At 39.7% G+C, this 10420-nt stretch overlaps 1 protein-coding gene across 1 annotated transcript in view; it reads right to left on the bottom strand.

Annotated features, from left to right (window-relative positions):
- Window positions 1-10420, bottom strand: part of EFCAB5 (EF-hand calcium binding domain 5) — a 154487-nt gene that overhangs the window by 129067 nt on the left and 15000 nt on the right. The window lies entirely within an intron of this gene.

The following is a 10420-nucleotide window of genomic DNA, read 5'->3' on the forward strand; positions in this document are numbered from 1 at the left end:
CCTCCATCGTGAATATATACCACATCTTCTTGATCCATTCGTCAGGTGATGGACATTTAGGCTCCTTCCATGTTTTGGCTATTGTTGACATTGCTGCTATGAACATTGGGGTACATGTGCTCCTATGCATCAGCATTTCTGTCTCTCTTGGGTAAATCCCAAGCATTTCTGGGTCATAATTTTTAAAACATTATCATCATGGGACACCTGGGTAGCTCAATCAGTTAAGCACCCAACTTCAGCTCAGGTCATGATCTCACAGCTTGTGAGTTCGAGCCCCATGTTCAGCTCTCTGTGCTGACATTCAGACCCTGGAGCCTATTTCAGATTCTGTATTTCCCTCTTTATCTGTCCCTCACCTGCTCATGTTCTGCCTGTCTCTCTCTCAAAAATAAACATAAAAATTTTTTAAATTTAAACATTATCATCCTCATCAGTTTCTGAAATAACAAGATGAGGTGAAGTGAAACTCTGATGGCTACCCAATTCATGTAAAAAAGACATACACATTAGAATAATATTTTGACTACAAAGCATTTTTTTGAGTGGGGAGTTCGGAGAGGAATGTGATTTTCTTGTTTATTTATTCATACTAAGGAATTAAAATGGATAATTATCCGATCCTTACTACATTGCAAATGACTAGAGATTTAGTCACAAATTATCAAAATTGCTGCTGTGCTAAAAATAATTTAAGAATTTGTGTATATTTGACTAGGTGCTATGTAAAAGGTAAATTTTATACACATGGCCTCTGCCTCTAGGACAGTTATAATCTAGGGACTATCTAATTTGAAATAGTGTCTTTATACTATGCTAGAGTATTCACATTTCTTTTTATCAACACATGTTCTAGCTGAATAAACCAGAAGTACTGCCTTTGGAGACAACAGATTCCAACACTTAAGAATGGCTGCCTCAAAACCTTTTTGAAGCAGTTCATACATAATAAATAAAATAGATTTCTCTGATAGGTTCCAATTGTACATTCTCACAGACTGCTTTCTTTGCTTATGGTGTCTATCTACTGAAATTACTAAGAAGCTCCCTTCCATTTCTTTTAAAATTAGTTTTGTTTTGGATGCACCCAGATAAATTCAGTGCAATAAACCTTTATTGGATGCTTTCTAAATACAAGCATTGGGTTTAAAAAAAGTTGAATGAGACCTGTGCTTAGGGAGACAGGAAAACTTCCTTTGAAGAGTTCCTAGTTTAGTGATGAAAAAAAAAAAAAAGGATAAACAGGCACAATTCAATCTGCACAGTGCAAAAGCAGAGCTGTTAAAGAACATATAGGGGTAAACAATTAATTTTCCCAGGGAGGTCAGAGAAGTTTTCATAGAAAGATAGATTTCTAAACTGTATTTTAAAGGATGAGTAAGGCATTTTTGTGTAAAGGAGTGGGGAAGAGTATTTGAGGCAGAAGAACAATACACACTAGGCTATGAAAGTTCAAAAAGTGAAGCGTTCATGTACAGAGTTTATTATATAAAAGAAAATGACAGAATATGAGGCTAAAAAGGTAACTTTTTGGAGTGCCTGGGTGGCTCAGTCAGTTAAGCACTCAACTTCAGCTCAGGTCATAGTCTCACGGTACATAAGTTCAAGCCCTGCTGTGCTGACAGCTCAGAGCCTGAAGCCTGCTTCAAATTCTCTCTCTCTCTCTGCCCCTCTCCCATTCACAGTCTGCCTCTCAAAAATGAATAAATGTTAAAAAAAATTTAAGGTAACTTTTAAGTCTGTAAAGTTTATTCATGTGAAATCAAGGAGGATGGACTTTACTCTGTGGTCTTAAAGCATAGGACAGATGTTATCAAATTGGTGTTTTAAAAAAGTTAACTGCCAGCAATGACTAGAACTTGAAGGGGGGAGGGTTCAGAGAATGGAGGTAAATTTTGCACGTGAAATGTTGCATGTTCAATGTCCCTCACTCTAGTCTAGGTTCTGCCAAACATTGCTCATACCCTAGCCATATCCTTTCAGCTTCACTTTTCACTTGGTCTCAGACTCCAAGCACCTGTAATTCTGTCTGAGAGCTTGTGTCAGTCCAAATGTGGGATGGCAAGAAGTGCCTCAGAGTTGATGTATTCTAGGAGAAGCCCTCAGCCAGTGATGGGTAGGAAGTTGCATATAGTCTCGTGGGTGGAACATTTCTGTCTCCCAGAGTTCCCCAATGGGGTAGAGCCTTAGTTGCCTCAGTGAAACTGACCCAATAATACATGCTTCCTACACTTTCCTATATTACTTCCCTACTCCTTTACCATTTTTTCCTGGAACCACTTCCTAAATGAACTTGCATTTAACTCCTTGGGTCAGGGTCTGTTCTGAGGGAACCTAAACTAAAACAGGTATGATGACTAGGATTGGGGGTAAAATTGGATATAAAGAGAAAAAGAGAAATAGTTAAGGTCCATTGAGTGCTTTTTCATATTTACAAGGCTGAATGGATCATGATGCCATTAAATGAAGTAAGGAAAGGAGAGAAAAACAGGTTGGAGGAATGGTAAGAGTTTGAGTCTGTAGGTGTTAACACATTTAAGATACCTGCTCAATAGTCTGATAGAAATTTCCAGTAAATCTTACTGCCACTGTAATATATTGTGGTGCATTGGAAGGAAGTTATGCAGAATCAAGTCCATTGGATAATGATAGAAGCACTGCCCAGTCTGAACTGTATTAGTTTGCATTTTAATTACTCATAGCACTCTTCACACCTCACACTCCCACCCATGAGATTCTAGAGTCATTCTACTTAGATTGTCAGCTATGAGGCCGAGTTTTTTATGAATCTAGTAAGGGCCTTTTACATGCACTCCCAATAGATTTATAAATTGGTGAATTATAGCATTTGACATCTTGATTGGCAAGACTGTCAGTCATATATGAAAGGGTAGATAGTTATCCTGAGGAAGGGGTTTCCTCAGTATAAGAAAGTAAGCATACACGATTCTGATCTGTCAGACTAATAGAAGATAAGAAATATCATTCAGCTGGATTTCATGAGTCTTTAACCCCTGGGTACTAATAGAAAGATGCATTTATAGGAAGATGCTAGTGGAGCTCACCCAAAAAGAATATCTTCTAGAAGATGAGAACAAAAGCTAAGGATAAATGCTTGCTGATTAACACTAAGACTAAGAAAGAAAAGCCAGTGTAAGATACAGATAACTGCTGAGAATGGCAGGAGACTCCTGCAGCTATTGACCTGCTCACTGCTGGCTTGACTCTCCTTCCCAGCCTCTACTGTTGGGCAAGCTCCTGCAGGCCCACAGATATATGCCAACAGCAAACAGCTGTACAGCTGCTGCTTGGCTTGAACTGAACCCTAATCCCTGTCATTGGTCTGAACAGCTCCACTCACTTGCAGTTAACCCTACAGTTGTACACCTGCAAGACAGCAGCCTCAACTCCCATCACTGGCCTCCCTGCCAAACGCATGCCCACAGCTGGCCCTGATGGTCACACATGTACACACTGACAACCAGGGCCCCTGTGTGCCTGCAGTTGGCCCCAGCCCCTGCTGAGGGCCCTAGCCTTCACCACTGTACATCTGTCTGCAACTGGGCCCTGTAGCCAGCTTCCTCAACTGGACCCATAGCTAGGACAGTACACACCACTGGCTATAGCCACATCACTGCCTGGCATGGTCTCTAGCCACTAGACTGGAGGTGCCATCAAAGAATCCAACAGTCCTTGCAGACATTGTGGACTGCCTGCAACTCTCACTAAGGATCATATAACTAATGTCATGAACCATACCTTTTGGAGCCAATGAGACACCATGCCACCTCCACCCATCCCCATCTACAGATGCTACATGCCCTCACACTTGACATCCTGCAGTCTAGACCAAGGGTGCCAGCATGCCCCCAACCACAAGTGAGGTCTTTCCTCACCAAAGTCATTCCATAAAATCTGGAAGAGATAACTGCTTCTTCTTTTTTTTTAATTTTTAATGTTTTATTTATTTTTGATACAGAGAGAGATAGAGCATGAGAGGGAGAGAGGCAGAGAGAGAAGGAGACACAGAACCAGAAGCAGGCTCCAGGCTCTGAGCTAGCTGTCAGCACAAAGCCTGACACAGGGCTTGAACCCACGAACATGAGATCTGACCTGAGCTGAAGTTGGAGACTTAACCGACTGAGCCACCCAGGCACCCCTCTGCTTCTTCAAATGTACAAACACCTAGGAAGGTGACAGGGATCACAAAGAATCAGGGAAACATGACACCACTAAAGGAACATAGTAAATGTCCAGTAATGGACCCCCCAAAGAAGTCAATATTCATAAATTACCTAAAAGACAATTCAAAATAATTGTATTAAAGATGCTCAGAGGGCTAACAGAGAACACAGATAAACAATTTGATGAAATAAGGAAAACAATATAAATGAAATGATAAGTTCCACAAAGAGAAAATATGAAAAAGAACACCAGAAATTTCAGAGCTGGAGAATCAAGGACTGAAATGAAGACTTCAATAAAGAGTTTCAATATCAGATGAGACCAAGCAGAAGAAAGAGTCAGTAAATCTGAACACAGATTTATTATTATTTTATTGAAGTATGGCTGACACACAATATTACATTAGTTTCAGGTGTAAAACAGTGATTTGACAAATATGTACATTTTGCTATGCTCACTATAGGTATAGGTATCATCTGTTACCATACAATGCTATCACAATACATTGACTATATTCTCTATGTTGTACCTTTAATCCCTGTGACTTATTCATTCCATAACTGGAAGCTTGTATGTCCCACTCCCTTCACCTATTTTTCCTATCCCTCAATATCCTCCCCTCTGACAACTATCTCTTTGTTCTCTGTATTTATGAGTTTGTTTCTGCTTTTTGTTTGTTTTTTTTTTTTTTAGATTCCACTTATAAGTAAAATCATATGGTATCTGTCTTTCTCTGACTTATTTTATTTAGTATAATACCCTCTCGGTCCATCCATGTTGTCACATATGGCAAGACCTCATTCTTTTTTATGGCTGAGTAATATTCATGTGTGTGTGTGTGTGTGTGTGCCTGTGTGTGTGTGTGTGTGTGTGTGTGTGTGTGTGACAATTTTATCCACTCATCTGTCAATTGGCACTTGGGTTACTTTCACACCTTGGCTTTTGTATATAATGCTGCAATAAACATAGGGGTACATACATCTTCTTGAATTCATGTTTTCATTTTCTTTGGGTAAATACCCAGTAGGAACACAAATCACTTGAAAATATCGTCAGAGAAAAGCAAAGGGGAAAAAATAAAGGGGAATGAAGAAAGCCTATGGGATTGATGGGACACCATTAAGGGAAACAACCTATGTATTATGAGAATCTAAGGAGAGGGAGAGAGAGGCAGAAAGCTTATTTTAAAAAATATGTCTGTGGAGCCTCAGCGGCTCAGTTGGTTAAGCGTCCAACTTGAGCTCAGGTCATGATCTCGCAGTTTGTGAGTTCTAGCTGCACTCTGTGGGCTCTGTGCTAACAGCTTGGAGCCTAGAGCCTGGTTCAGATTCTGTGTCTTCCTCTCTCTCTGTCCTTCCCCCACCTGTGCTCACACACTCTCTCTCTTTCTCAAAAATAATAAAAATTTAAAAATTAAAAAAAAATGTTTCTGAGAACTTCCCAAATCTGGAGGCATATTTGCACATCCAAGCTCATGAAATTGCAAACAAACCCAATCCAAAGAGATTTTCCTCAGGACACATTATAATAAAACTTTAAAAAATCAAAGACAAAGATAATTCTTGAAAGCAGCAATAAAAAGAAGTGTGTCACTGACATGGAACTCCATAAGACAATCGGTGGATTTCTTAGCAGAAGCCTTATAGGCCAGAAGAGAATGGGGTGATATACTTAAAGTAACCAATAATACTCTATCTGGCCAAGTTCTTAGAAATGAAGGAGAGACAAAAAAGCTGAGGTTAGTTCACCACCACTAGAACTGCCTTACAAGAAATGATGAAAGACTTCTTCAAGCTGGCATCAAGAGACACTGGTAACATGAAAACATGAAAATATAAACCATACTGGTAAATTTAATTATATAGTCAAATTCAGAATATTCCAATACTGTAATCTGGTAGTATGTTAATCAGTTAATTCTAGTATAAAAGTTACAGGGCACAAGTACTAAAAATAACTATAGCTACAATATTTGTTAATGGGTACACAATATAAAAAGAAAATGGGAGGGGTGCCTGAGTGGTTCAGTCAGTAAGTGTCAGACTCTTAGTTTTGGCTCAGGTCATGATCTCATGGTTCATGAGATTGAGCCCCGCTTCAGGCTCTGTGCTGACAGTGTGGAGCCTGCCTGGGATTCTCTCTCTTTGTCTCTCTCTGCCTCTTCTTACACCCAAAATAAATTAATTTTTTAAAATGGGAGGGTAAAAGGGTAGAGTTTTCATATGTAATTGAAATTAAATTGTTATCAGCTTAAAATAAACTATTGTATCTATAAGATGTTTTATGTAAGCCCCATGATAATCATAAACCAAAAACCCACAGTAGATGCACAAAAGATAAAAAGAATGCAATCAAAGCATACCACCATGGAAAATCATCAGTTCACAAAGAAAGGCAGTACGAGAGGATGAAAGCAACAAAGGAACTATGAAATAGCCAGAAAACAAGATGACATGATTAAGTTCTTCCCTATCGATGATTACTCTAAATGTATATGGCTTAAATTTTCCACCAAAATGCATAGAGTGGCTGGATGAATGAAAAACAAGACCCAACTATATAGTGCCTAAACAAGAGACTCACACCAGCTTTAAGGGAATATATAGGCTCAAAGTGAAGGGATAAAAAAAGATAGCACATGCAAGTGAAACCAAAATAGAGGACAGGTAACTATATTTACATCAGATAAAATAGACTTTAAGTCAAAAACTGCAACAAGAGACAAAGAAAGTCATTATAGAATAATAAAGGGGTCAATTCATCAAGCATTATGGGTTTCGGTTACTCAGATGAAAATTGGGGCACTCATTGGAAGAAGGACCTCATTCCAAATTTCCAACATTTATTGGAACTAGGAGACTAATAATCTCAACTCCTGAGTAACTCTAAGCCTCTCTTGCAAATGGAGGCAGTACAGCCTCCTGTATTTGTGGAGACTAGCCTTCACTAAATTGAATACCTTGTAATAATCTCATCAGAGGCAATTTCCTTGCTAGGGGACACCCATTTTCCTGAAGACTCACCACAACCACCTTTTACTTCTAGTAGATTCATAACTACAGTCAGATGTCCAAGTGCTCCAGCAGAGCAAATACAAAGTCTGACCAGGAGGAAATAGCTTTTACAGCAAAAGAGTCTCAGGATTTGCACATATAATGACAACCCCCCCCCCAGAAAATTGTGAGAGTATACTGTAAGGGAGTTAAAGCAAGGAGCACAGAATATAATGCTGAGTTGGTTAGAATTTATTAATATGGGTACACTTACTAGAAATTAGGGATTTAATGTTTTAGCATCTATAGCTGTGAGCAATCCTAACCATTTATTTAGTAAGTTCACTGAAACTTGGACTCTACAGTGGCCTGTGTTTTAAGTTGAGATACTAGAACTTCCCTGGCATAGTGTAGGAAGAAATCCAAAGACTTAGGGAGATAGGAATGTTGGAATACATTTATCACATATTGGCCTGCACATCCACTCCCTCCAAGTATATACTCTGAGAAGATTCTGGGAACATCCCCTTACTAAAGCATTGAAAATTATATTAGTGAGTGGGAGTATTCACATACTTGAAAAGCTCTATAGTGGTTTTCTTCTGTAGGTTAGGCATGTAGGGTGACCCATTTCAGAGTAGCAGAAGCTAAATATTAGTGTTTAACCACCAAAGACAAAGTTGGCACATTTACCATAAAGAGAAGTAGAAATATAGGGGCACCTGGGTGGCTCAGTCAGTTGGCATCCGACTTTGGCTCAGATCATGTACTGACAGTTCGTGAGTGCAAGCCCCATGTCGGGCTTTGTGCTAACAGCTCAGAACTTGGAGCCTGCTTAGGATTCTGTGTCTCCCTCTCTCTGTCCCTCCCCTACTCATGTTCTGTCTCTCAAAACTAAATAAACAGTTTTTTTTTAAAAAGAGAGACGTAGAAATATAGTGGTAATCAAAAATTTTTTGAGCCTCATCAATCTCTGTAGCTAAATAATTATGGTGATTGTAGGAATAAAATAGATGGCCAGCCTACTGAAATGTTGGTCACCAACATTTAGTATAAAAAAATCCATATATGGTGGCCAGAAATAAGACTTTAGTCACCACACTAGAGAGTTCTGACCTCTCACCAGTTTCCAGGCCTAACCCTCATAACTGAAGGCAAGGTTGCATCCCCTTAAAGGAGTCTACTGTAGCACTGCCATTAGTATATACTAAGAATCTTCCTCCAAGTCTTCTTTACAAGGAGTTGTGGCCATCTCCTAAAATGACAGTGTGCCAGGGAAAAATAAATATTCAGGTTTTTCAGGGATTTCTAAACATTGGCACTAAACTGATGTTAATTCCTGGGGACTCTAAAATGCCACTGCAGTCCTCCAGTTTAAGTGTGGGCTTGTGGTGGACAGGTGAGAAACTGAGTTCCTCTCTCTCTCTTCTTTTTTTTGGGGGGGGGAACAGTTTAGGATCATTTAATCACAGTTCTCAGAATGCTTGTTTAGGGGCTTATGAGTACAGAGTTTGCTGCTAGTCTTCTGGTTCAGTGTTAGAAATCTCCAGTCCTCTACAGTTAAGGGGACTTGTCCAAGTGGAGGTTAGTGTCTTATACTCCATAGCCAATGTTGTAGGTGACTCTGTGCTGGTGGGAGTTAGAGTCATGAAAGAGTGGGGAGGAATATGTGGGGGTCTAAGAACCTGATGTGGTATTCCTAGAGTTGCCACATAAACCGGAACTGTCTGTATCTTGTTTAAGAAGACAGTGTATGTTAAAAGACAAAAACTGTTACAACGGCATCACAAAAAGGATAAAGAGGATGGTCTGGTGAGAACCCAGGAACTTCTGGAGGACAGCTGAATCTTCACATCTTTCTCCATTCTGAAATCTGCATGGACATGGAAGACTTTGCTTGCAGGGATGTCTGGCAAAGTATTACTGAACTACACATGGCACAACATGAGGGTCTCAGGCAGAAGTATTGTTGTAATGCCCACAGCCTGACTTGGTGTACAGGGTTCTTTAAGATTAGCACCATTTCTCCCAGTGGTGATGAACACAGTTGAATTAGGGTCATTTGGTGAGTTAGGTCTTGAGGTCATAACTGAACATTAATCCTGATGATGCTATTGACCACCACCTGGTTTCCTAAAGGGAAAGAAATCTAAAAGGATTTTTGCCTTTACAAAAAAAGGAAAAAAGTAAAAATAGTATTCAGCATTTGTTTTGCAGCAAGCCATTATAGAAGCAGCATGCACCCTAAGCTCCTTCCCAGGAGCCACACTCAGCAGCCCAACATTCAGCAATCATAGCTTTGAACTGTGTCTGAAGCATCTGTGCTTTATCTCGACATATTTTGTGCATCCGTTAATAAGACGTGTCCTAAGGAAACAGAAAAGCCTAAGAGTTTATTTTGGGGGGGGGGGGGTTTAGGAATGTTCAAAATTTCTTCCCATATAAATAAATAGTAATCGCCTCTTTGCTTTGTGTCATTCTGGCTTACAGGTTTCACAGGTTATCTCACTTTGAGATAGTGAGGGAAACCTGTACATTCTTCACTTGGCTTCCAGGATAACAATACCTGAGTTTTTCTTTCACTTCCCTAGTTGCTTTTCATGTCTTGCCTAAGAACTCTTCTTCGAGTTCTTAATAATGGAGTGCTCCCAGAGCTCAGTCCTTGCCCCTTCCCTTTATTTTTTAAAAGTTTCTTTTTTAATCACAGTTAGTTAACACAATGTGATCTTAGTTTCAGCTGTACAATAAAACGAATTGACAATTCCATACATCACCTGGTACTCATCACAAGTGGATTCCTTATTCCCTATCACCTATTTAACCCATTCCCCACCCCCAAATCCCCGAAAAAAATGGGAGTCCTTTTTATAATAGTTTATTGCCAAATTGGTTTCCAATAACACCCAGTGCTTCTCCCCACAAGTGCCCCCCTTCATGATTATCACCCCCTTCCTCCCTCCCCCTCCCCCTTCAGCCCTTGGTTCGTTTTCAGTATTCAATAGTCTGGTTTTGTGTCCCTCTCTTTCTCCAACTCTCTTTCCCCCTTCCCCTCACTATGGTCCTTTGTTAGGTTTCTCCTGTTAGACCTATGAATGCAAACATATGGTATCTGTCCTTCTCCACCTGACTTATTTCACTTAGCATGACAAACTTGAGGTCCACCCACTTTGCTACAAATGGCCATATTTCATTCTTTCTCATTGCCTTGTAGTATTCCATTGTGTGTGTATATATATATATAT

The sequence above is a fragment of the Suricata suricatta genome, chromosome 17 (genome assembly GCF_006229205.1).
Source record: "Suricata suricatta isolate VVHF042 chromosome 17, meerkat_22Aug2017_6uvM2_HiC, whole genome shotgun sequence".
Classification (NCBI taxonomy): Eukaryota; Metazoa; Chordata; class Mammalia; order Carnivora; family Herpestidae; genus Suricata; species Suricata suricatta.